We start from the raw sequence: 27467 nt of genomic DNA on the forward strand, positions 1-27467 counted from the left end.
AAATTGTGTGGTCAAGTAGATTTTCACGCTGTGTTGTTGATCCAATTTAAGAATAAAGTCAAGGTTATAGGGATGTTGCTGGAGCTCTGTTTTACATTTCCTAAGAGTACTCTTGGTATTAACAGGATGATATAATCAACAGAAGGAAGAAGCATGGGTGTTTTTGAAGTTGACTTAAATCAGCTGCCAGGTATTTCTGAAATTTTCCGATTGAATCAAAATAACAGTATGATCTATTGAATATCTTTTGAATTGGATGTTTTATATACAGTCATCCCTCCCCATCTGCAGGGTATTGTTCCCAGGACTCCCCCACCCCCGGATATCAAAGTCCAAGGATGCTCAAGTCCCTTATATAAAATAGGATAATATTTGCCTGTAAACTATGCACATCCTCCCTATACTTTAAATCATCTCTAGATTACTTGTAATACCTAATATAGTGTAAATGTTATGTAAATAGTTGCTCTCTGCAGCAAATTCAAGTTTTACTTTTTGTAACTTACACGAATTTTTTTTTTCCCCCAAAAAACCTTATATCTGAAGTTGGTTGAATCCATTGATGTGGAACTCATGGATATGCAGGGCTGACTGTATGTTGCCTCACATGATCCCAACTGTAAGTTTAAGATGTAGTAGTTATAGTCCCATTTTACTGATAAGGCAATTGAGATTTGAGGAAGTGAGATTGCCTAGAGCCATGCAGACAGTAACAGAATGGTTATTTGGGTTTGGATCTATCTGGTTTCAAAGCCCATGATTTTCAATTTGATTCCATCTCTGACTCATTTTCTACTCCATTCTGACAATAGTAGATCAAGACAGATTTCAACATCTAACTATGAGATGAGATATACATGAGTTAACTCCACAGAATGGGATACCACACATTTATTTTAAAAAATGAGGAAATAGAGGTGATGGTATATGTTTACCAGTTTTCTCTATGTTTAAAATTTTATTGATAATCAAAAACTGGAAAAGAAAATATATATGTACTTACATGGAAATTCTCCAAGGTACACATTTAGTGAAAAAAAAAAAAAGGTGTTATGGGATAATAGAGGGGATAAAAATTTTATATATGTGTAAATAAGTACTGGGAGGATACATAAAGAATCAATAAAAGTGACTAAAAGTTTTCATCCCAACCAAGATAAGTTTTACAAAATTTGTATTATCAGGTAATTTTAGATTCACAGAAGAGTTGCAAAAACAGTACGTAGAGCTCCTATATGCACTTCACCCAGCTTAACTACTATTAATATCTTATGTGATCATGGCACAATTATCAAAACTGAGAAATTAATACCAGTAAAATACAATTAACTAAACATCAAACTTCATTTGGATTTCATCAAACGTTAGTTTGCCCACAAATGTCTTTTTCTCTGTGTCAGGATATAATCCAAGATCCTATTATGTGTTTACTTGTCCTGTCTCTTTCTTTGATCTTTGTCTTTCCTGACCTTGGGGTCTTGAAGACTACTGGTCAGTTATTTTGTAAAATGTCCCTCAGTTTGGGTTTGTCATGATTTTTCATGGCTAGATTGAGGTTATGCAGTTTGGAAAGAATAACACACAAGTGATACTGTATACTTCTTGATGCCTCATATTTAGAGATATATGATATATCTGTCTTATTACTGTTGTTTATCACTTTCTTAAGGTGAAGTCTGTTAGATTTCTCCACTAATCTTCCTGTGTTCCTCTCTGTAACTAATAAGGATTTGGGGAGAGATACTTTGAGGCTATGCAAATATCGTGTTCCTTCTCAAACTGTCACCCACTGAATTGAACTGATTTAGCTGTTATGCGGTCTTAATGGTAGCTTTCTCTTTCCTCATTTCTTATTTGGAATTCTTGTGTAGAGAAGAGTTCTATGTTTTCTCCCATTTATTTATTCAGTTATTTATATCAGTATGAGCTTGTGGATATTTACTTTATTCTTTGGGTTATAATTCAGTACTGTGGGGGTGAGGTGCCTATGTGTGCCATGCTCAGTCATGTTGGACACTTTACGACACCTTTGACTGAAGCTTGCCAGGCTCCTCTCTCCATGGAATATTTCAAGTAAGAATACTGGAGTGGGTTGCCATTTCCTGCTTCCAGTGATCTTCCCAACTCAGGGACTGAACCCACATTTCTTGCATCTCCTATATTGGCAGGTAGATTCTTTACCACTGAGCCACCTGGGAAACCCTATAATTCAACACTATCATTCTTTTTGCCTTTTCATACTGTTCATGGAGTTCTCAAGACAAGGATTCTGAAGTGGTTTGCCCTTCCCTTCTCCAGTGGACCACATTTTGTCAGAACTCTCCACCATGACCTGTCCATCTTGGGTGGCCTTCCATGGCACGGCTCATAGTTTCATTGGGTTAGACAAGGCTGTGTTCCATGTGATCAGTTTGATTAGTTTTCTGTGGTTGTGGTTTTCATTCTGTCTGCCCTCTGATGGATAAGAATAAGAGGCTTGTGGAAGTTTCCTAATGGGAAGGACTGGCTGTGGGGGAAGCTGGGTCTTGTTCTGATGGGCAGGACCATGCTCAGTAAATCCTTAATCCAATTTTCTGTTGATGGGCGGGGCTCTGGTTTCTCCCTGTTGCTTGACCTGAGACCAAACAATGGTGGAGGTAATAAAGATAATGGCAACCTCCTTCAAAAGTTCCCATGCACGTAGTGCCACACTCAGGGCTTCTGACCATGGAACAGGCCACCACCAGCCCACACCTCTGCCGGAGACTCTTGGACACTCACAGGCAAGTCTGGGCCTATGGGGTCACTGCTCCTTTCTCCTGGATCCTGGTGCACACAAAGTTATGTTTATGCTCTCCAAGAGTCTGTTTCCCCAGTCCTGTGTAAGTTCTGTAATCAAAGCCCACTGGCCTCCAAAGTCAAATTCCCTAGGGATTCTCAGTCCCTTTGCCAGACCCCCAGGTTGGGAAATCTGTTGTGGGTCCTAGAACTTTCTTAACAGTGTGAAAATTTCTTTGCTATAATTGTTCTGCAGTTTATGGGTCGTCTGCTCGGTGGTATTAATGGCACCACTGAGCCATTATGGTGAGGTTAATGGCAGCTTCACCCAGAGCCCCTGCCCCTGCAGCAGGCCACTGCTGACCCGTACCTCTGCAGGAGACTCAAACACAGGTCTGGCTCAGTTTCTGGGTCCTGGTGCACACGAGGTTTTGTTTGAGCCCTCCAAGCATCTCTCACAGGTATGGGATTTGATTCTAAACATGATTTCACCCCTCCTACTGTCTTGCTGGGGGTTCTCCTTTGCCCTTGGACCTAGAGTATCTTTTTTTGGTGGGATCCAGCATTCTCCCCCATGAACAGTGTGAAAAGGCAAAAAGATAGGACATTGAAAGATCAACTCCCCAGGTCAGTCGGTGCCCAATATGCTACTGGAGATCAGTGGAAAATAACTCCAGAAAGAAGAGGCAGAGTCAAAGAGAAAACAACGCCCAGTTGTGGATGTGACTGGTTCAGTTCAGTTCAGTTGCTCAGTCATGTCCGACGCTTTGCGACCCCATGAATCACAGCACACCAGGCCTCCCTGTCCATCACCAACTCCCGGAGTTCACTCAGACTCGCGTCCATCGAATCAGTGATGCCATCCAGCCATCTCATCCTCAGTCGTCCCCTTTTCCTCCTGCCCCCAACCCCTCCCAGCATCAAAGTCTTTCCCAATGACTCAACTCTTCACATGAGGTGGCCAAAGTATTGGAGTTTCAGCTTTAGTATCATTCCTTCCAAAGAAATCCCAGGGTTGAGTGGACTGGTTGGATCTCCTTGCAGTCCAAGGGACTCTCAAGAGTCTTCTGCAACACCACAGTTCAAAAGCATCAATTCTTTGGCACTCAGCCTTCTTCACAGTCCAACTCTCACATCCATAAATGACTACTGGAAAAACCATAGCCTTGACTAGATGGACCTTAGTCAGCAAAGTAATGTCACTGCTTTTGAATATGCTATCTAGATTGGTCATAACTTTTCTTCCAAGGAGTAAACGTCTTTTAATTTCATGGCTGCAGTCACCATCTGCAGTGATTTTGGAGCCAAAAAAATAAATAAATAAATAAAGTCTGACACTGTTTCCACTGTTTCCCCATCTATTTCCCATGAAGTGATGGGACCGGATGCCATGATCTTCGTTTTATGAATGTTGAGCTTTAAGCCAACTTTTTCACTCTCCTCTTTTACTTTCATCAAGAGGCTTTTTAGTTCCTCTTCACTTTCTTCCATAAGGGTGGTGTCATCTGCATATCTGAGGTTATTGATATTTCTCCCAGCAATCTTGATTCCAGCTTGTGTTTCTTCCAGTCCAGCGTTTCTCATGATGTACTCTGCATATAAGTTAAATGAGCAGGGTGACAATATACAGCCTTGACGTACTCCTTTTCCTGTTTGGAACTGGTTTGTTTTTCCATGTCCAGTTCTAACTGTTGCTTCCTGGCCTGAATACAGATTTCTCAAGAGGCAGGTTAGGTGGTCTGGTATTCCCATCTCTTTCAGAATTTTCCACAGTTTATTGTGATCCACACAGTCAAAGGCTTTGGCATAGTCAATAAAGCAGAAATAGCTGTTTTTCTGGAACTCTCTTGCTTTATCCATGATCCAGCGGATGTTGGCAATTTGATCTCTGTTTCCTCTGCCTTTTCTAAAACCAGCTTGAACATCAGAAAGTTCATGGTTCATGTATTGCTGAAGCCTGTCTTGGAGAATTTTGAGCATGACTTTACTAGCATGTGAGATGAGTGCAATTGTGTGGTAGTTTGAGCATTCTTTGGCATTGCCTTCCTTTGGGATTAGAAGGAAAACTGACCTTTTCCAGTCCTGTGGTCACTGCTGAGTTTTCCCAATTTGTTGGCATATTGAGTGCAGCACTTCCACAGCATCATCTTTTAGGATTTGAAACAGCTCAACTGGAATTCCATCACCTCCACTAGCTTTGTTCGTAGTGATGCTTTCTAAGGCCCACTTGACTTCACATTCCAAGATGTCTGGCTCTAGATGAGTGATCACACCGTTGTGATTCTCTGGGTCATGAAGATCCTTTTTGTACAGTTCTTCTGTGTATTCTTGCCATCTCTTAATATCTTCTGCTTCTGTTAGGTCCATACCATTTCTGTCCTTTATTGAGCCCATCTTTGCATGAAATGTTCCCTTGGTATCTCTCATTTTCTTAAAGAGATCTCTAGTGTTTCCCATTCTGTTGTTTTCCTCTATGTCTTTGCATTGATCGCCGAAGAAGGCTTTCTTATCTCTTCTTGCTATTCTTTGGAATTCTGCATTCAGATGCTTATATCTCTCCTTTTCTCCTTTGCTTTTCACCTCTCTTCTTTTCAGAGCTATTTGTAAGGCTTCCCCCGACAGCCATTTTGCTTTTCTGCATTTCTTTTCCATGGAGATGGTCTTGATCCCTGTCTCCTGTACAATGTCACAAACCTCATTCCATAGTTCATCAGGCACTCTATCTATCAGATCTAGGTCCCTAAATCTATTTCTCACTTCCACTGTATAATCACAAGGGATATGATTTAGGTCATACCTGAATGGTCTAGCGGTTTTCCCTACTGTCTTCAATTTCAGTCTAAATTTGGTAATAAGGAGTTCATGATCTGAGCCACAGTCAGCTCCTGGTCTTGTTTTTGTTGCCTGTATAGAGATTCTCCATCTTTTGCTGCAGAGAATATAAACAATCTGATTTCAGTGTTGACCATCTGGTGATGTCCATGTGTAGAGTCTTCTCTTGTGTTGTTGGAAGAGGGTGTTTGCTATGACCAGTGCATTTTCTTGGCAAAACTCTATTAGTCTTTGCCCTGCTTCATTCCGTATTCCAAGGCCAAATTTGCCTGTTACTCCAGGTGTTTCTTGACTTCCTACTTTTGCATTCCAGTCCCCACGTTGAAGGTCAGGAAGGGCGGTGGGAGGAGATACCCCTCATCCAAGGTAAGGAGCAGCGGCTGTGCTTTGCTGGAGCAGCCGTGAAGAGATACCCCACGCCCAAGGTAAGAGAAATCCAAGTAAGATGGTAGGTGTTGCAAGAGGGCATCAGAGGGCAGATACACTGAAACCATACTCACAGAAATCTAGACAATCTAATCACACTAGGACCACAGCCTTGTCTAACTCAATGAAACTAAGCCATGCCCTGCGGGGCAACCCAAGACAGGTGGGTCATGGTGGAGAGGTCTGACAGAATGTGGTCCACTGGAGAAGGGAATGGCAAACCACTTCAGTTTTCTTGCCTTGAGAACTCCATGAACAGTGTGAAAAGGCAAAATGATAGGATACTGAAAGAGGTACTCCTCAGGTCAGTAGGTGCCCAATACACTACTGGAGGTCAGTGGAGAAATAACTCCAGAAAGAATGAAGGGATGGAGCCACAATACCCAGCTGTGGATGTGACTGGTGATAGAAGCAAGGTCCAATGCTGTAAAGAGCAATATTGCATAGGAACCTGGAATGTCAGGTCCATGAATCAAGGCAAATTGGAAGTGGCCAAACAGGAGATGGCAAGAGTGAACATCAACATTCTAGGAATCAGTGAACTAAAATGGACTGGAATGGGTGAATTTAACTCAGATGACCATTATATCTACTACTGTGGGCAGGAATCCATCAGAAGAAATGGAGTAGCCATCATGGTCAACAGAAGAGTCCGAAATGCAGTACTTGGATGCAATCTCAAAAATGACAGAATGATCTCTGTTCGTTTCCAAGGCAAACCATTCAATATCACAGTAATCCAAGTCTATGCCCCAACCAGTAACGCTGAAGAAGCTGAAGTTGAACGGTTCTATGAAGACCTACAAGACCTTTGAGAGCTAACACCCAAAAAAGATGTCCTTTTCATTATAGGGGACTTGAATGCAAAAGTAGGATGTGACTGGCAATGGAAGCAAAGTCCAATGCTGTAAAGAGCAATATTGCATAGGAACATGGAATGTTAGATCCACGAATCAAGGTAAATTGGAAGTGGTCAAACATGAGATTGCAAGAGTGAACATCAACATTTTAGGATTCACTGACCTAAAATGGACCCAAATGGCCACATTTAATTCAGATGACCATTATATCTACCACTGTGGGCAAGAATTACTTAGAAGAAATGAAGTAGCCCTCATAGTCAACAGAAGAGTCCAAAATGTAGTACTTGGGTACAATCTCAAAAATGACAGAATGATCTCTGTTTGTTCCCAAGGCAATTCATTCAATATCACAGTAATCCAAGTCTATGCCCCAACGAGTAATGCTGAAGAAGCTGAAGTTAAATGTTTCTATGAGGACTTACAAGACCTTCTAGAACTAACACCCCAAAAAGATATCCTTTTTGTCATAGGGGACTGGAATGCAAAAGTAGGAAGTTAAGAGATACCTGGAGTAACAGGAAAGTTTGGGCTTGGAGTACAAAATGAAGCAGGGCAAAGGCTAACAGAGTTTTGCCAAGAGAACTGACTGGTCATACCAAACACCCTCTTCCAAAAACACAAGAGAATACTCTACACATGGACATCACCAGATAGTCAATACCAAAATCAGACTGATTTTATTCTTTGCAGTCAAAGATGGAGAAGTTCTATGCAGTCAGCAAAAACAAGACCAGGAGCTGACTGTGGCTCAGATCATGAACTCCATAATGCCATATTCAGAATTAAATTGAAAAAAGTGGGGAAAACCGCTAGACCATTCAGGTATGACATAAATTCCTTACAACTATACAGTGGAAGTGACAAATAGATTCAAGGGATTAGATCTGATAGAGTGCCTGAATAACTATGGATGGACGTTAGTGACATTGTACAGGAGACATTGATCAAGACCATCCTCAAGAAAAAAAAATGCAAAAAGGAAAAATGGTTGTCTGAGGAGGCCTTACAATAGCTGAGAAAAGAAGACAAGTGAAAGGCAAAGGAGAAAAGGAAAGATATAAGCATCTAAATGCAGAGTTCCAAATAATATCAAGGAGAGATAAGAAAGCCTTCCTAAGTGATCAACGCAAAAAAAAAAAAAATAGAGGAAAATAATAGAATGGGAATACTAGAGCTCTCTTCAAGAAAATTAGAGACACCAAGGGAACATTTCATGCAAATATAGGCACAATAAAAGACAGAAATGGTATGGACCTAACAGAAGCAGAAGATACTAAGAAGAGGTTGCAAGAATACACAGAAGAACTATACAAAAAAGATCTTCATGATCCAGATAACCACAATGGTGTGATCACTCACTTAGAGCCAGACATCCTAGAATGCAAAGTCCAGTGGGCCTTAGAAAGCATCATTATGAACAAAGTTAGTGGAGGTGATGGAATTCCAGTTGAGCTATTTTAAATCCTAAAAGATGATGCTATGAAAATGCTGCACTCAGTATGCCAGCAAATTTGGAAAACTCAGCAGTGGCCACAGGACTGGAAAAGTCAGTTTACATTCCAGTCCCAAAGAAGGGCAATGCCAAAGATTGCTCAAGCTACTGCACAATTACACTCATTTCACATGCTAGCAAAGTAATGCTCAAAATCCTCCAACCAGGCTTCAACAGTATGTGTACCATGAACTTCCAGATGGTCAAGATGGATTTAAAAAGGCAGAGGAACCAGAGATCAAATTGCCAACATCCATTGGCTAATCAAAAAAGCAAGAGCGTTCCAGAAAAACAACTACTCCTTTATTGACTATGCCAAAGCCTTTGATTGTGTGGATCACAACAAACTGTGGAAAATTATTCAAGAGACGGGAACACCAGACCACCTTATCTGCCTCCTGAAAAAAATCTGTATGCAAGTCAAGAAGCAACAGTTAGAACTGGACATGGAACAACAGACTGGTTCCAAATGGGAACAGAGTACATCAAGGCCATATATTGTCACCCTGCTTATTTAACTTATATGCAAAGTACATCATGCAAAATCCCAGGCTTGATGAAGCGTAAGTGGGAATCAAGATTGCCGGGAGAAGTATCAATAACCTCAGATACACAGATGACACCATGCTTATGGTAGAAAGAGAGGAGGAACTAAAGAACCTCTTGATGAAAGTGAAAGAGGAGAGTGAAAAAGCTGGCTTAAAACTCAACATTCAAAAAGCTAAGATCATGGCATCCAGTCCCATCACTGCATGGCAAATAGAAGGGGAAACAATGGAAACAGTGACAGACTTTATTTTCTTGGGCTCCAAATTCTCTGCAGATGGTGACCACAGCCATGAAATTAAAAGATGTTTGCTCCTTGGGAGAAAAGCTATGACCAGCCTAGACAGCATAGAAAAAGCAGAGACATTACTTTGCCAGCAAAAATCCATCTAGTCAAAGCTATGGTTTTTCCAGCAGTCATGCATGGATGTGAGAGTTGGACCATAAGGAAAGTTGAGTGCTAAAGAATTGTGAGTTGAGTGAGCTGAGTACTTTTGGCCTGTGATGTTGGAGAAGACTTTTGAGAGTCCCTTGGACTGCAAGGAGATCACAGCCGTCAGTCCTAAAGGAAGTCAATCCCAAATATTCATTTGAGGACTGATGCTGAAGATGAAATTCCGATACTTTGGCCACCTGATGCAAAGAAGTGAATCATTGGAAAAGACCCTGATGCTGGGAAATTTGAAGGCAGGAGGAGAAGGGGACAACAGAGGATGAGATGGTTGGATGGCATCACTGACTCAATGGACACAAGTTTGAGCAAGCTCCGGGAGTTGATGATGAACATGGAAGCCTGCTGCAGTCCATGGTGTTGCAGAGTCAGACACGACTGAGTGACTGAACTAAACTAAACTAAACTAAACTAAATCATTCTTTTATTGCTGAAATTGTTCCAGCTTTGGTCATTCAGAGACCATTAAGGAGCTTCTGTGTCTTTCCTTTTTTTCTTCTTAAGCAATTCCCTACTGTCTATCATTGCAAAATTTCCAGGCTCATCTTGTATTTTCCTTGCTCATCTCTCGATTCAACCACTTCTTCAAGGAGCCTTCTTTCTTTCTTTTCTTAAATTAAAAAATGGTATTTAAAATCTGAATGCTGGCTATCACTGCCTCTAGTTCCTCTCTGAAGGTAGAAATAGAAAATATATGTATAAATACCACCCCATGCATATATTAATCAGTTAGTCAGTTCAGCTGCTCAGTCGTGTCCGACTCTTTGCGACCCCATGAATTGCAGCACACCAGGCCTCCCTGTCCATCACCAACTCCCGGAGTTCACTCAAACTCATGTCCATCGAGTCAGTGATGCCATCCAGCCATCTCATCCTGAGTCGTCCCCTTCTCCTCCTGCCCCCAATCCCTCTCAGCATCACAGTCTTTTCCAATGAGTCAACTCTTTGCATGCATGGATGTGAGTTTCAGCTTTAGCAGCGTTCCTTCCAAAGAACACCCAGGACCAATCTCCTTTAGAATGAAGTGGTTGGATCTCCTTTCAGTCCAAAGGACTCTCAAGAGTCTTCTCCAACACCACAGTTCAAAAGCATCAATTCTTTGGCGCTCAGGTTTCTTCACAGTCCAACTCTCACATCCATAAATGACTACTGGAAAAAACCATAACCTTGACTAGACGGACCTTTGTTGGCAAAGTAATGTCTCTGCTTTTCAATATGCTATCTAGGTTGGTCGTAACTTTCCATCCAAGGAGTAAGCGTCTTTTAATTTCATAGCTGCAATCACATCTGCAGTGATTTTGGAGCCCCCAAAAATAAAATCCTTCACTGTTTCCCCATCTATTTGCCATGAAGTGATGGGACCAGATGCCATGATCTTAGTTTTCTGAATGTTGAGCTTTAAGCCAGCTTTTTCACTCTCCTCTTTACTTTCATCAAGAGGCTTTTTCGTTCCTCTTCACTTTCTGCCATAAGGGTGGTGTCATCTGCATACCTATCTATATTTCTGTATCTACCTGTGTATATTTATGTGTGTGTGTGTCTGTATGTAATATGTTGTTATTCTTTAGTTGTTAAGTCATGTCTGACTCTTTGCAACCCCGTGGACTGTAGTCTGCCAGGCTCCTCTGTCCATGGGATTCCCCAGCCAAGAATTGCCATTTCCTTCTCCAGGGCATCTTCCCAACCCAGGGACTGAACCTGAGTCTCCTTCATTCTTTACCACTGAACCACCAGGGAAGCCCATATATATATTTTACATGTATATAACTGCATGGATATATAAATAGAACATAATTTCATAGTGATATTGCCACTCAAATCCAGCACCACAATTTATTATAACTTTTGACCCTTTCTTTTAACTTCTTTCTGTGACTGTAAAAAACCTGGCTCTCATTTTCTACAATTTATCTACTTGTTTGTTCAACCCTAGTACACATGTAAAGCAGTTTTTAAAATTGCAAGTCCAAACCAGATAAGAAACATATTTAAAGTTAGAGCATGTTGCTTGGGCACAGTTCTTTTTGCTTTCAGCCTTATACTGAAAGTCAAAGTGAAGTAGCTCAGTTGTGTCAGACTCTTTGAGACCCCGTGGACTGTAGCCTACCAGGCTCTTCCCTCCATGGGATTCTCCAGGCAAGAACACTGAAGTGGGTTGCCATTTCCTTCTCCAGGGGATCTTCCCAATCCAGGGATCAAACCCGGGTCTCCCGCATTGCAGGCAGACACTTTAACCTCTAAGCCACCAGGGAAAGCCTTGGTAGCCTTATACTACTGAGTCCAAATATCACTTTCCAGAGTCAATCTTTTCTTCTCCACCTGTTTCAGGATGGCTGTTTGATGTGTTTGTCATACAGTTAGATGTATGTGTCCCAGTCTGCATTCCAACTTGTGTTCTATGCAAATCCATGTTATTTTAATTTACATATGGTAAAATGTACTCTTTGTGGTGTACAGTTCAAAGAATTTTGACAGAGTCTTCTCTCTCCCACCACAGTTGTATACAGAAATGTCCTCACCCTCAAAATTCTATCATGCTGCTCCTTTATAGTGAATCCCTTCCCCCACCTCCCAGCCTCTGGCAACCACTGACATGTTTTCCATATCCATAAATTTTCTTTTTCAAAATGTCATATTAATGGAGTCATACCCTTTTGGGTCTGACCGGTTTCATTTAGCAAATGCATTTAAGATTTATCCATGTTATTGCATGGATCAATAATTAATTTTTGTAGCTGACTAGTGTTCCACTGAGTGCGTATATTACAATTTGCTTATTCATTCACTGGTTGAAGGCCATCTCAGTTATTTCCAGTTGGCAGGGAGGAAGGTTGTTAATAAAGCAGCTATAAATATTTGCATAGAAGTTTTTGTGTAAAAATAAATTTTTTATTTCTCTTGGATAAGTGCATAGAATTGGGATTGCTGGATTATATAGTAGCTATATGTTTACATTTGTGAGAAGCTGCCAAATTGCTTTCCATAGTGGCTCCACCATCTTGCATATACATCCACAATGTATGGCATTCCCAGTTGCTTCTCGTCCTTAACCGTGCTGGATAGTGTCAGAATTTTTTTCTCCCCTTTGACCATTCCAGTAGATGTTTAGTGATATCTTGGGGCTTAATTCACATCTCCTCAGTGACTAGGGATGTTGAACATATTTTCATATGCTTATTTGACATGAATGTATCTTTTATAATAATGTGTCTGTTTATACGTACCGCCCACTTAAAAAATGGAATGGGTTTTCCACGTCTCTTTATGTCTCTTGCACTAGCAGGTGGATTCTTTACACTAGCGCCACGTGGGAAGCCTCCCTTGCCAACATAAAACAAACAAACAAACACAAATTAAAATGAAGTGGATTTTTTTCCCTGATGATTTTTTTTGAGCTACACATCAAATGTGATTTGACAACATTTTCTCCTTGTCTGCTGCTTGTCTTTTCATTCTCTGAATGGTGTTTTGCAGAGCAAAAATTTTTACTTTTAATAGAATTCAACTTAACAGATTTTTTTTTCTGTTATGGATTATGCTTTAGGTGTCATTCAGAAAAATTTCTTGCTTAACTTTGGATCATGCAGATTTTTTCCTTATTATTTCTTCTAGAAGTTGTGTCATGTTATGTTTTACCTTTAGATCTATGATCTATTTAGACCTTTAAAAAAATAAGGTGTGAGATATAGATTCTGAGGTTTTAGGTATTTTGTTTTGCTTATTCTAACACTGTGGTTGAAAAAATTATCCATCCTTTCTTCTAGTGCTACACTGTTTTTGACCAGTGTGCTTTATAGTATTTCTTGAATTCAGGAAGGGTAGTCCTCCAACTTTGTTCTAATTTTTCAAATATTTTGGCTACTCTAATTCTTTTGCCTTTCTGTAGAAACTTAAAAGTCAACATGTTGATACCTACAGAAAGTTCTGCTAAGATTTTGACTGGGAATATGCTGAATATTTATATCAAATTGGAGAGAATTTAGTATTAACATTATTGAGTATAATGAGTAAGTGAATGTAATGATTGAGTGAGTTCAATCCATGAACATTATATATTATATCTCTCTATTTATTTAGGTCTTCTTTGATTTATTTGTGCTTGTGCTTAGTCACTCAGTTGTGTCCGACTCTTTGCAACCCCATGGACTGTAGCCTGCCAAGCACCTCTGTCCATGGGGATTCTCCAGATAGGAATACTGGAGTACGTTGCCATTTCCTTAATCAGCATTTTATAATTTTCAGCATGTAGATCTTATACATAGTATGTTATATTTATATCTATGTTTTCATTTTTGGTGCTATTATAAATAATATTGTATTTAAAAATTATAAATCAAAGTCAATTTATAGAAATGTAATTGATTTTTGTATTTTGATCTCTTATCTTGTGACTTTGCTAAATTCACTTAGTAGTTTTAGGGACTTTTGGGAGCATATTTCTTGGGATTTTCCATATACAGAATCCTGTCATCTGCAAATAGAGTACTTTCCTCCCTTATAATCTGAAATTATTTTTCTCACCTTATTATAATGGTTAGGACATTCACTGTGGTGTTGAGTAAGGGTAGTAAAATGAGATTATCTTTGCCTTGTTCCCATTATGTTCAGTATTAGTTTGGGGTTTCTTTCTAGTTGTCCTTTATCAGGTTAAGGAGTTTTTTTTCCATTTCTAGTTTGTTGAGAGTTTTTTATTTTGAAGAGATGTTTAATTATGTCAAATGCTATTGAAATAATCATGAGTTTTTTCCTTCTTTAGTCTGGTACTCTGGTGAATTACATTGGTTTTCCAAAAGCTAAATCAACCTTGAATTCCTAGGATAAGCCCAACTTGGTCATTCTGTATTATCCTTTTTATATATGCCTAGATTAGATTTGCTAATATATTTTAAAGTTTTTATTTTATTTTGGAGTATAATTGATTTATAATGTTATGCTAGTTTCAGGTGTATAGCAAAGTGATTCAGTTATACATATACATATATCTATTCTTTCTCAGATTACTTTCCCATATAGGTTGTTGCAGAATAATAGAATTCTCTGTGCTATAGAGTAGGTTCTTGTTGATTACGTATTTTATATATATTAGCATACATATCGGACAAGGCAATGGCACCCCACTCCAGTACTCTTGCCTGGAAAATCCCATGGACGGAGGACCCTGCAAGGCTGCAGTCCATGGGGTCGCTGAAGGTCGGGCACGACTGAGCAACTTCCCTTTCACTTTTCACTTTCCTGCATTGGAGAAGGAAGTGGCAACCCACTCCAATGTTCTTGCCTGGAGAATCCCAGGGACGGGGGAGCCTGGTGGGCTGCCCTCTATGGGGTCGCACAGAGTCGGACACGACTGAAGTGACTTAGTAGCTTAGCAGCAGCAGCATACATATGTTAATCCCAACCTCGTAATTTATGCCTCTCACCTTTGGTACTCATGAGGTTATTTTCTAAGTCTGTGAGTCTGCTTTTGTTTTGTAAATAAGTTCATTTGTATCATTTTTTTAAATTTCACATGTAAATGATAGCATATGATATTTGTCTTTGACTTTCTTCACTTAGTATGATAATCTCTAGATCCACCCATGTTGCCGCAAATGGCATTATTTTATTCTTTTTATGGCTAATATTCCATTGTATATATGTACCACTTCTTTTCGGTAGTAGTTTATTTATTGAGTATTTTTGTGTCTGTGGGGGGATACTGGCCTTATTTTTATTGTATGATAGTGTATTTGGTTGTGATATTAGGATAATCCTAGGCACATAAAATGCATGAGAAATGTTTTCTCTTATATTTTCTGAAAGCAATTGTTTGGAATATTGATATTATTTCTTCCTTAAATGTTTTTTAGAACTTGTCAGTGGCACATCTGGGCCTGGAGTTTTCTTTTCAAAAGCTTTTAACTACAAATTCAGTTTCTTTGATAGTTATAGGACTACTTTTTTTTTGATTGCAGTGGGATCTTTTTTGTGTGTGTGAGTTTAAGTAGTTTTTATCTCTTAATGATTGAACCCTTTTATCTAAGTAGTTTATTTATGGGTATAGAGTTTTTATAGTCTTCCTTTATTATCCTTTTATTCTCTATGGTGATTTGTTATGATAGTTCCTCTTTCACTCCTAATATTGGTCATTTCTATCTTCTCTCTTTGTTTTCTTGGTCAGTATGACTAAAGTTTTATCAATTTTATTAACTGTTCTTACGAAGAGCTAGCTTTTGGTTTCACTGATTTTCTCTATTGATTTTCTGTTTTCAAATTTATCGATTTTTTCCTCTCATGTTTATTATTTAAACCAGAACATTTTCAAGAGTAAAAAGGGACACTATTAATAACTAAACCAAGACAAAGTGCACAAACTGGAAACGTTTCAGAAAAACCAGGATGTATGATCACCCTACCTATAAATTATGAGGTATAGGGAAAGTGGTAGATGAGAACCTCTGTGGGAATAAAACTTTACAGTATATACCTGTTAGTCTTACTTTTATTTTAGATCATTAAGTGTATAACCCATTAAAACTAAAATAAATATATCTCTTTAAATACCTGGCATAATTCCTGGCATATAATAAGAGCTTAACATATGCTGTTGAATAAATAAATGAATCAGTTGATCAATTAGCATTGGTAATTACCTGAGTTTCTTTGGAGAAAATGGGGTCATCATTATACATCCAACTGTAAAAGTCTGCAACAAATATATCAGAAATGAATGATTAATTAGTTTTCTCTGTATTCTTAACCTTCAGCTTTGTGGGCTGTGTGCTGTCACTTCAGTTGTGTCTGACACTCTGTGACACTATGGGCTGTAGCCCTCCAGGCTCCTCTGTCCATGGGATTCTCCAGGCAAGGAAACTGGAGTGGGTTGCTATGCCCTCCTCCAGGAGATCTTCCCTACCAGAGGATCGAACCCATGTCTCTTATGTCTCCTTCATTGACAGGCGGTTTCGCCCACCTGGTTTGGTGATATGAATATTATCATCTTAGACTTGGTTGGATTGCTCTTATTTATTATTTGTATCTTATCATTTATATTTATCTTTGCCTTTTTAAAATTTATTTGAAGCATGGAGATCAGCCCTGGGATTTCTTTGGAAGGAATGATGCTAAAGCTGAAACTCCAGTACTTTGGCCACCTCATGTGAAGAGTTGACTCATTGGAAAAGACTCTGATGCTGGGAGGGATTGGGGGCAGGAGGAGAAGGGGACGACAGAGGATGAGATGGCTGGATGGCATCACTGACTTGATGGGCGTGAGTCTGAGTGAACTCTGGGAGTTGGTGATGGACAGGGAGGCCTGGTGTGCTGCGATTCATGGGGTCGCAAAGAGTCGGACACGACCGAGTAACTGAACTGAACTGAACTGACACATGAAGAAAGAATGAACTGCAACTTGCTGTGGAAAAGCAGGAGAAAAGAAAGAGACATCCTTGAGGACATCACTGAGGTCCTGCAGAGGAACTTCCTCGGCTCTGTTCCTTTTCCTCAAGACCTGTGCCTCATCTCCATGGTTACTGTGGGGATTTCCATCTTCACACATAGTTCTGGATGTATATCTCCAGTATACGGAGCTTTCCCACAAAATTTTTGGTCAAAAGAAACTATACAATAATGGGAAAACTGATGAAAAATAAAATTTATAAAGTAGTTGTTTAGAATTTCATGGGTAAAATGTTACAACTGCAATCAGGACCTTAGTTCTGTTGTTTCTGAAATTTAGATGCATTATTGTATATTCAGTGTATCCTTGACTTCCATGAATCAATAACTCATATGAATAGAATAAAATTTGTATTTATGGAATGAAAAAAGGTTCTTAGAGATCTGATTTGATAAGTTAAATGTAAGTAATGAATTCAGGTACGTTTCCTGTAAGTAATAATGCTTCTATTTTTAATAATCAAAAATTAACTCAGTCCTTCAAAACACAGAGCTCTGGAATAAGTCACAGATCACATACAATAGGAATGTGTCTCATCTAAAATATAGGAAATTTCAGGTGGGTGAAAAAAGTGGAAATCAAAATAATGTTTCACCCAGACACTGAATTCTAAACAACCAGCTTATAGATCTTATTTCTCAGAATCTTTTCCTTTATTTCTAAAGTTATGTGATTTCTTTATAGGCCTCTCATAATTTTATTTAGACAAAGATGTTACCTTCTTACAATAATGATTATCCCTACAAAATATAAATATATACATTCTACTAAAAACATTCAAATAGACATCAAGGTATCACTTGGATATCTTGGTGAAACAATGATCAAATGGTAAAAGGCTAAATCTTCATAAAATGTTTAAAAAGATTATATAACAAAGTAGAACAGTTACTCCTCTGCCACTCAACAAATAGAAAAATACATATTCACACTACTTTCTTCCTTGTTTCTCCCATAAAAATCAATACTGAAGACCCACAAAGGTAATAAATTTGATCAAACATTCTGATCATAAAATCAAGCTTTTGTATTAGCTCTGAAGTCTGTAGTATCTCTTAAAACCTTTGACAGTTTGACTTGTTTCATTTTCTAACCCTGTTATCTTCTTTCTGGAAAGTATCCTGATTTCTCAAAATAAGTGTACATGAGAAACACTCTCTCTAGATAGAGTGCTATGAAGATATTGTTTCTTTTCTTATATAAACTCAACAGCTGAATATGTCAAAGACTGAAATGGTGAGAGACTTTATTTTTGGGGGGCTCCAAAATCACTGCAGACGGTGACTGCAGCCATGAAATTAAAAGACGCTTGCTCCTTGGAAGAAATGCTGTGACCAACCTAGACAGCCTATTAAAAAGCAGAGACATTACTTTACCAACAAAGGTCCATGTAGTCAAAGCTATGGTTTTTCCAGTAGTCATGTATGGATGTGAGAGTTGGACTATAAAGAAAGCTGAGCACTGAAGAATTGATGCTTTTGAACTGTGGTGTTGGAGAAGACTCTTGAGAGTCCCTTGGACTTCAAGGAGATCCAACCAGTCCATCCTAAAGAAAATCAGTCCTGAATATTCATTGGAAGGACTGATGTTGAAGCTGAAACTCCAATACTTTGACCCTCTGATGCGAAAAACTGACTCACTGGAGAAGATCCTGATGCTAGGAAAGATTGAAGGCAGGAGGAGAAGGGGATGACGCAGGATAAGATGGCTGGATGGCATCACTGACTCAATGAACATGAGTTTGAGCAAGCTCTTGGAGTTGGTGATGGATAGGGAAGCTTGGCGTGCTACAGTTCATGGGGTCACAAAGAGCTGGACACAACTGAGCAACTAAACTGACTGATATTTAACATGGTAATGAAATTAAATTCATATATTCCTTATTCTTAAATTATAATATTGAAGTTTTTCTTAAACAGAAATCTATCTTTATCCTAGAAATATTAACCAATTTACCTGACTTTTTTTTCCCAATGTCTGACTCTTTAGCTATATGATCTTGGGAAAGCTACTAGATTCTCTGTGCTTTTGCTTCCATATTTGTAAAGTAAAGAGGGTTAAGTAAGTTAATAATACTTTCAGGAGACAATTGTCCATAGGTCTCTCGCATTTCTATATGGCTTGTGAGGAAAAGCACTGACTGCCCTTTCTCTGAACTATCTTTTCAAGAATATTTTTCTAGGGGAAAAAAAAGAGATAGAGTCTGCCTCTAGAGCAAGAGGAAGGCTTGCTTACCATCCTTTATAAAAGGCTTGGATTCCCTAAGCTCAGGGATCCCCTCCTGTAACACAATTTGCTGGTCTTTATGCTGCTTACTGTGTCCTGAATAACAAAGTCCTTTGTCTCTTACCTAGGTGTCTTGTATGTCTGTGAGCATCCATGAAATTGTGGCAGATAACTTGCTAGCTTGAAAGTAGGGTAAAATCCAAGATCCTTTACAGTTTTTGACACATGTGACCAACTTGGATTCTGGAATGTAGAAAATGTTCAACAACTATTAATATTTATCACCATCAGCATTATTCAGCATCTAAAATACTATTTGACCTAGCAGTTATACTTCTGGGAATCTGGCTAAAAGTTGTGAGATATGTGTAAAGTGCTAAATATTAATTGTAAATTTTTAAAAAATAAAAATTGGAATAAGCCTAAATAACTATCCTATAAGAATGCTATCACCACAGTAATACCATCAAATAAAACCATTCTGAAACTCAGTGTCACAAAAGTGAAAGTGTTAGTCGCTAGGCTGTTTCCGACTCTGCGACCCCATAGACTGTACCCTGCCAGGCTTCTCTGTTCATGGAATTCTCCAGGCAAGAACACTGGAGTGGATAGCCATTCCCTTCTGCATGGGATCTTCCTGACCCAGGGATCAAACTGGTGTCTCCTGCCTCACAGGTGAATTCTTTACTGTCTGAGCCATCAGAGAAGCCTTAGTGTCATAAAGCCAAGCATTTATTTTCACACTTGCAATGTCTACAGATTGGCTGGGAAAGCTCTGCTCCATGTGTCCCCTTCTAGGTCCCAGGCAAAAGGCAAGGAGGGACTAGCTGGGGGCATGCTCTTCTTGGGCATGATAGAAGAACAAGAGGGCAAGCCCAATTACACAAGCACATTTTAAGTCTCGGCTTATGTCATACCCAATGATATCCTAATGGTCAAAGCAAGTAACATAACCAAGCCAAGCCCAAAGTCAAGACACGAGAAATCATACCAAGACCACTATGAAGCCATGGTTAAAATGTGTGACATATTATAGGATAATGAAGAATTGGATCCACAATTTACCCCACCATAATCATTAATAGGACAGGGGTTAACTAAATACAGTATGTTCATGCTAAGCAGACATCAATAAGAATGAGTAAATTTGAATGTCCTGATATTAAAAAGCAGAGACATTACTTTGTCAACAAAGGTCCGTCTAGTCAAGGATATGGTTTTTCCAGTGGTCATGTATGGATGTGAGAGTTGGACTATAAATAAAACTGAGCGCTGAAGAATTGATGCTTTTGAGCTGTGGTGTTGGAGAAGACTCTTGAGAGTCCCCTGGACTGCAAGGAGATCCAACCAGTCCATCGTAAAGGAGATCAGTCCTGGGTGTTCATTGGAAGGACTGATGTTGAAGTTGAAACTCCAATACTTTGGCCACCTGATGCGAAGGGCTGACTCATTTGAAAAGACCCTGATTCTGGGAAAGATTGAGAGCAGGAGGAGAAAGGGATGGACAGAGGATGAGATGGCTGGATGGCATCACCGACTGAATGGACATGGGTTTGGGTGGACTCCGGGAGTTGGTGCAAGACAGGGAGGCCTGGCATGCTGCGGTTCATGGGGTTGCAAAGAGTCGGACATGACAGAGCAACTTAATTTAATTGAAAATGGAAAATGTACACAATACATTTAAATAAAAGGAACAAATTGCAAGATATTCATACAATGGTATTTTTACTTAAAAGAAAAACCTTTGAATACATGTATTTATTTTATATGGACAGTAAAGAACTTGAGTAGGTACAGATAGAAATAAAGACCTTGAGTAGATACAGATATGGATAGAGAGACTGAAACTTCAGGACTGATACTGCAAGACAAGGGATAAATTCCTTCCACATTGCACTTTATGTATTTTTGTAATGTTAGAAAAATGTTTTATAAATACATATTACTTTTGTAATAAAAAATGATAAGAAAGAAAAGAAACTTACTAAAAGAAACTGCCAAAAATGTTTTTATCTTCCAGGTATTTTTTAGTTGACTCATTTTCCATTCTCTTCCTCAGTATACATAAGAATAAAGTATATCTAATATCTAGAAGGTTTAGGTCTTAGTTGCTGCCACTACACAACTTCATTCTGCTTCAGAAATGATGTGTTTCATCCCACATAATCACCCATATAATTATGTAGTACATTTTTATCCTGCCAGATCTCTTGTAGAGCAGAGGTATCCTAATAATATTTGAGGATTTTCTTAGTTTCTCAACATTTATTACAAATATGTAATTTTCTGTTTTAAAAATCCCATTGAGTCTTTTTTATTATTATTATTGTTTGTATTTATCAGTTGAGAGGATCTCTATCTTTTCATCCATTTCAAGTGTTTACCTTTTCCTTATGGAGTATTGGTATAATAGCTACGTTAAACTCTTTGTCTGATAATTGCCATATCTGTATCAAGAGCTAGCAAGCTAAAACCTGTAAACCTAACCCAGCCGCCTGGGTTTGCTTGGCTCATGAGCAAAGAATTTTTTTCACACTATGGTTTTAGCCAAAACTAAACTTTTAAATGGTTGGGAAAAAAAATTTAAAGGCCAATATTTTGTGATGTGAAATTTTCACGAAATTAAAATTTCACTTTCTAAAAATGGAAATTTATTGGAACACAGCCATGCTTATTCATCTACATACTGTCTGTGACTGCTTTTGTTCTGTAATACAATGACAGAGTCGAGTCGTTGTGACACAGACCATATGGCCCATACAACCAAAAATATTCTTTCCATTTGCCTGTTTACAAAAAAGTTTGCTCCTGATCTGGATTAGCTCAGGCTTTGCATCTGTTGATTGTCTTTTCCCTTAAAAATTGTCAAATGTTCCTAGTTTTCTGTACATTGAGTAATTTTGGATTGCATTCTGGACACTTTGAATAATACATAGTGAGACTCTGGTACCTGTTAAAGTCCTCTGGAAAATGTTGATTACTTTTTGTTTTAACAGAAATCAACCTAGTTAGGTTCACACTTTAAGTTCTGTCTCAATTTTTATGGGAAGCAGTTCCAATGTCATTTCAGTTTTTGAAGGCTTTGCTGTGATATTTTATATCTATTTCATGTATGCACAGCTCGAGAATAAGCCTGTCATTTATGTTGGTTCATACACAGAACAAATGCTCTCCTTCAGCTCTCTCCTCTTGGATATTTCCATCATTCTCTCCAACTTTTGAGGTCCTCTTTTCACAATATTCTGGATAGAAAGATGCTATTTCTCTCAGATATAGTTGCCCATGTTACTACACGGTTACACACAACTAGAGTTTTCATTAGGTCAACTCCAGCAGATTAAAAAAAAAAAAGGGAAAATTAACCCCTGTACAGGCCATTCTTCAAGTTTTGAGTTCTCTCCATGATTTATCTGTTATTCTTCTCCCTGAAGTCTCCAAGTAGTTTCTGTTTAAATACTGGTTTTTATTTGTATAAAGTTTTAGCTTCTGCATAGAATTAGGGCATTGATATTTCTAGGGCATAAACACATCCTAGCACTCAATAATCCATATACAGTACCACTATTTTGTAATAATTTTGCTCTAAAATCTTAGACTTCTTGGGATTCAGAATATACAAGAGGCAATATCATGTTTAATTTACTCAAAACCTCAACCCTCATGAATCTTGAGAATTTATACTAGAATGTATCAGTTGAATGAATTCCTATGATGAATCATTATTGGCCTGGGTAAAGAGGTCTACAGACAATGAGAAATCCAAGTGGACTCAAACTATTCTGTAAAATTTAACATGTAGAGTTGTATAGTCAGTCAGTGAGGCCAGGAGTCTTATTTGCAAGTGACAAAAGGAAGAGATGAAGAAAATAACTTTTTACAAGTCCAGGGTTGGAATTCAGTTTAGTTCAGTCCCTCATTTGTGTCCAGCTCTTTGCAACCCCATGGACTGCAGCACGCCAGGCCTCCCTGTCCATCACCAACTCCCAGAGCTTGCTCAAAGTCATGTTCATCAAGTTGGTAATGCCATCCAGCCATCTTATCCTCTGTCATCCCCTTTTCCTCCCACCTTCAATACTTCTCAGCATCAAGATCTTTTCCAATGAGTCAGTTCTTTGTATCAGGTGGCCAAAGTATTGGAACTTCAGCTTCAGCATCAGTCCTTCCAATGAATATTCAGGACTGATTTCCTTTAGGATGGATTGTTTGCATCTCCTTGCAGTCCAAGGGACTCTCAAGGGTCTTCTCCAACACCACAGTTCAAAACCGTCAATTCTTTGGTGCTCAGCTTTCTTTATAGTCCAACTCTCACACCCATACATGACTACTGGAAAAACTATAGCTTTGACTAGATGGACCTTGGTTGGCAAGGTAATGTCTCTGATTTTTCATATGCTGTCTAGTCTGGGAATAGCTTTTCTTCTAAGGAGCAAGCATCTTTTAATTTCATGGCTGTGGTCACCATCTGCAGTGATTTTGGAACTCCCAAAAATAAAGTCTGTCACTATTTACATTGTTTCCCCATCTATTTTCCATGAAGTGATGGGATTGGATGCCATGATCTTTGTTTTTTGAATGTGGAGTTTTAAACCAGCCTTTTCACTCTCCTCTTCTACTTTCATTAAGAGCCTCTTTAGTTCCTCTTCTCTTTCTGCCATAAGGGTGGTGTCATCTGAATATCTGAAGGTTATTGATATTTCTCCTGGCAATCTTGATTCTAGCTCGTGCTTCATCCAGCCCGACATTTCACATAGGGTGGAGCTAGTATGGTAAAAAGATGAATGACTCCCCAAAGATATCCACATCCTCATCCCCAGCACTTGTGGATGTGTTACCTTACATGGCAAAGGGAACTTTAGAGATCAAGATGAAGATCTTGTCATGGAGAGATTCTCCTGGATTATTTGGGCCCAATATAGTCACAAGGCTCTCTATAAGGGAAAGAAGAAGGCAGGAATGTCAGAATTATAGAAGAAGATGACATAATGGAAGCAGGGGCCAGAGAAAGAGAGAGCTTTGAAGATGGAGGAAAAGGCCTTGAGACAAAGAATTCAGGTAGCCTCTAGAATTTGGGAAAAGCAATGAACCAGATTATCCTCTGAAGTCTCCACAAGAAATAAGTCCTGACTTATTGCAGTGAGATTGATTTTAGTCCAGTGAGACAGATTTTGGATTTCTAAACTTCAGAACTGTAAGGTAATAAATTATATTGTCTTAAGCCACTAAATTTGTGGCAATTTTTCCAGCAGCAATAGGACACTAATATGGTTATCTCAGCCACAAAATGGATCCATTGACTTAAATTATGTCATCAAGGCTACAACCCTACTTCCTCCCTCCCCTTTTCTCTCTCTCTCTCCACTACCCCTTAGAACAATCTCAGAGAAGAACTTTAATTGGCCTGGCTTGGGTCAAGTGTCCAACTATTGAACCAATTATCCCAATACATGGAAAAGGGCATAATGATAAGTGAGAGCTGCCTGAGTCACCTGCAGACCCCTCCCCACCAACTACATGGAGGGTTATTGAAATGGCCGTCTCACTAGAAGACGTGAAAAAAGTAACATTCTCCAGACAAAGGGAACAAATGTCCATGACAATTAGTTATTCTACCAGCTAGACCCAGCACAGCCACAGCAAGCATTATGTCAATACGTAAATCTGACCAATACACTATTGTAAAGTAATTAACCTCCAATTAAAATAAATAAATTTATATTAAAAAAATAAATCTGAATTTCCATGGAGATTACCAACTAAGACCGCAATCCATCTTCTTTTTTATCAGCAAGGCTACACTCACTTGTCCACATTACCAGATGCTCAATTAATATTAATTTTGCTTTAAGTGAGAGTAAGCTGAATAAATAATATGCCTGATGAATTATGGACGGAGGTTTGTGACATTGTACATGAGACAGGGATCAAGACCATCCCCATGGGAAAGAAATGCAAATAAGCAAAATGGCTGTCTGAGAAGGCCTTACAAATAGCTGTGAAAAGAAGAGAAGCGAAAAGCAAAGGAGAAAAGGAAAGATATAAGCATCTGAATGCAGAGTTCCAAAGAATAGCAAGAAGAGATAAGAAAGCCTTCCTAAGTGATCAATGCAAAGAAATAGAGGAAAACAACAGAATGGGAAAGACTAGAGATCTCTTCAAGAAAATGAGAGACACCAAGGGAACATTTCATGCAGAGATGGGCTCGATAAAGGACAGAAATGGTATGGACCTAACAGAAGCAGAAGATATTAAGAAGAGATGGCAAGAATACACAGAAGAATTGTACAAAAAAGATCTTCAAGACCAAGATAAGCATGATGGTGTGATCACTCACCTAGAGCCAGACATCCTGGAATGTGAAGTCAAGTGGACCTTAGAAAGCATCACTACGAACAAAGCTAGGGGAGGTGATGGAATTCCAGTTGAGCTATTTCAAATCCTGAAAGATGATGCTGTGAAAGTGCTGCACTTAATATGCCAGCAAATTTGGAAAATTCAGCAGTGGCCACAGGACTGGAAAAGGTCAGTTTTCATTCCAATCCCAAAGAAAGACAATGCCAAAGAATGCTCAAACTACCACACAATTGCACTCATCTCACATGCTAGTAAAGTAATGCTCAAAATTCTCCAAGCCAGGTTTCAGCAATACATGAACCATGAACTTCCAGATGTTCAAGCTGGTTTTAGAAAAGGCAGAGGAACCAGAGATCAAATTGCCAACATCCGCTGGATCATGGAAGAAGCAAGAGAGTTCCAGAAAAACATCTGTTTCTGCTTTATTGACTATGCCAAAGCCTTTGACTCTGTGTATCACAATAAACTGTGGAAAATTCTGAGAGAGATGGGAATACCAGACCACCTGACCTGCTTCCTGAGGAACCTATATGCAGGTCAGGAAGCAACAGTTAGAACTGGACATGGAGCAACAGACTAGTTCCAAATAGGAAAAGGAGTACATCAAGGCTGTATATTGTCACCCTGCTTATTTAACTTATATGCAGAGTACATCATGAGAAACTCTGGGCTGGAAGAAGCACAAGCTGGAATCAAGATTGCTGGGAGAAATATCAATAACCTCAGATATGCAGATGACACAACCCTTATGGCAGAAAGTGAAGAGGAACTAAAAAGCCTCTTGATGAAAGTGAAAGAGGAGAGTGAAAAAGTTGGCTTAAAGCTCAACATTCAGAAAACAAAGATCATGGCATCCGGTCCCATCACTTCATGGGAAATAGATGGGGAAACAGTGGAAACAGTGTCAGAATTTATTTTTGGGTGCTCCAAAATCACTGCAGATGGTGACTGCAGCCATGAAATTAAAAGACGCTTACTCCTTGGAAGAAAAGTTATGACCAACCTAGATAGCATGTTGAAAAGCAGAGACATTACTTTGCCAACAAAGGTCCGTCTAGTCAAGGCTATGGTTTTTCCAGTGATCATGTATGGACGTGAGAGTTGGACTGTGAAGAAAGCTGAGCACCGAAGAATTGATGCTTTTGAAGTGTGGTGTTGGAGAAGACTCTTGAGAGTCCCTTGGACTGCAAGGAGACCCAACCAGTCCATTCTGAAGGAGATCAGCCTTGGGATTTCTTTGGAAGGAATGATGCTAAAGCTGAAACTCCAGTACTTTAGCCACCTCATGCAAAGAATTGTCTCATTGGAAAAGACTCTGATGCTGGGAGGGGTTGGGGGCAGGAGGAAAAGGGGACGACAGAGGATGAGATGGCTGGATGGTATCACTGACTCGATGGACGTGAATCTGAGTGAACTCCGGGAGTTGGTGATGGACAGGGAGGCCTGGTGTGCTGTGATTCATGGGGTCACAAAGAGTCTGACACGACTGAGCGACTGAACTGAACTGAACTGAAACTGAAAATAACAGTGGTTAAATAAGACTGTGTGTGTGTTTGTGGGATGGGGGGGCAGGGCGGGCGAGGAATGTTTCTCTCCCATGTAAATGAAACCTGGAGGTAGAAAGTTCAGGCCTGGCAAATGCTCCTTGATCCCTGGGGGCCTGGAAATTTCCTCTCTTAGCCACCATCCTTAGAAGGAACTTCCACCTTATAGTTCAAGATGTCTCCTCAGGCTCTAGCCATCATTTGTGTATTCCAGAAGGCAGAGGGGAAGAAATAAAAAAGGGGGGCACATCTCCTTTCTAAAGAGATTCCCTGGAAGTTAAACACACCCAGTTGAAAAGACTATAGTTACATAGCCTCGTTCTCAAGACACGGGCTTTTTTCCTGAAAGCTAGTGGAAAATAATTGAACTAGAGGGAGAAAAACTTTCTAGATTTGCAACTTTGGGAAGTCATCATCTGAAACTGAGTTTGAATTTAAGAGTGTAAAAGTTAGAATAATTTTTAATTAAAAATGAACCCATTATTTTATTTAATTTGTAATGGAAAGGTATTGTAAATTGGTGATCAGCTTCAATACTTCCCTG

The sequence above is a fragment of the Oryx dammah genome, unplaced genomic scaffold, assembly GCF_014754425.2.
Source record: "Oryx dammah isolate SB20612 unplaced genomic scaffold, SCBI_Odam_1.1 HiC_scaffold_27, whole genome shotgun sequence".
Classification (NCBI taxonomy): Eukaryota; Metazoa; Chordata; class Mammalia; order Artiodactyla; family Bovidae; genus Oryx; species Oryx dammah.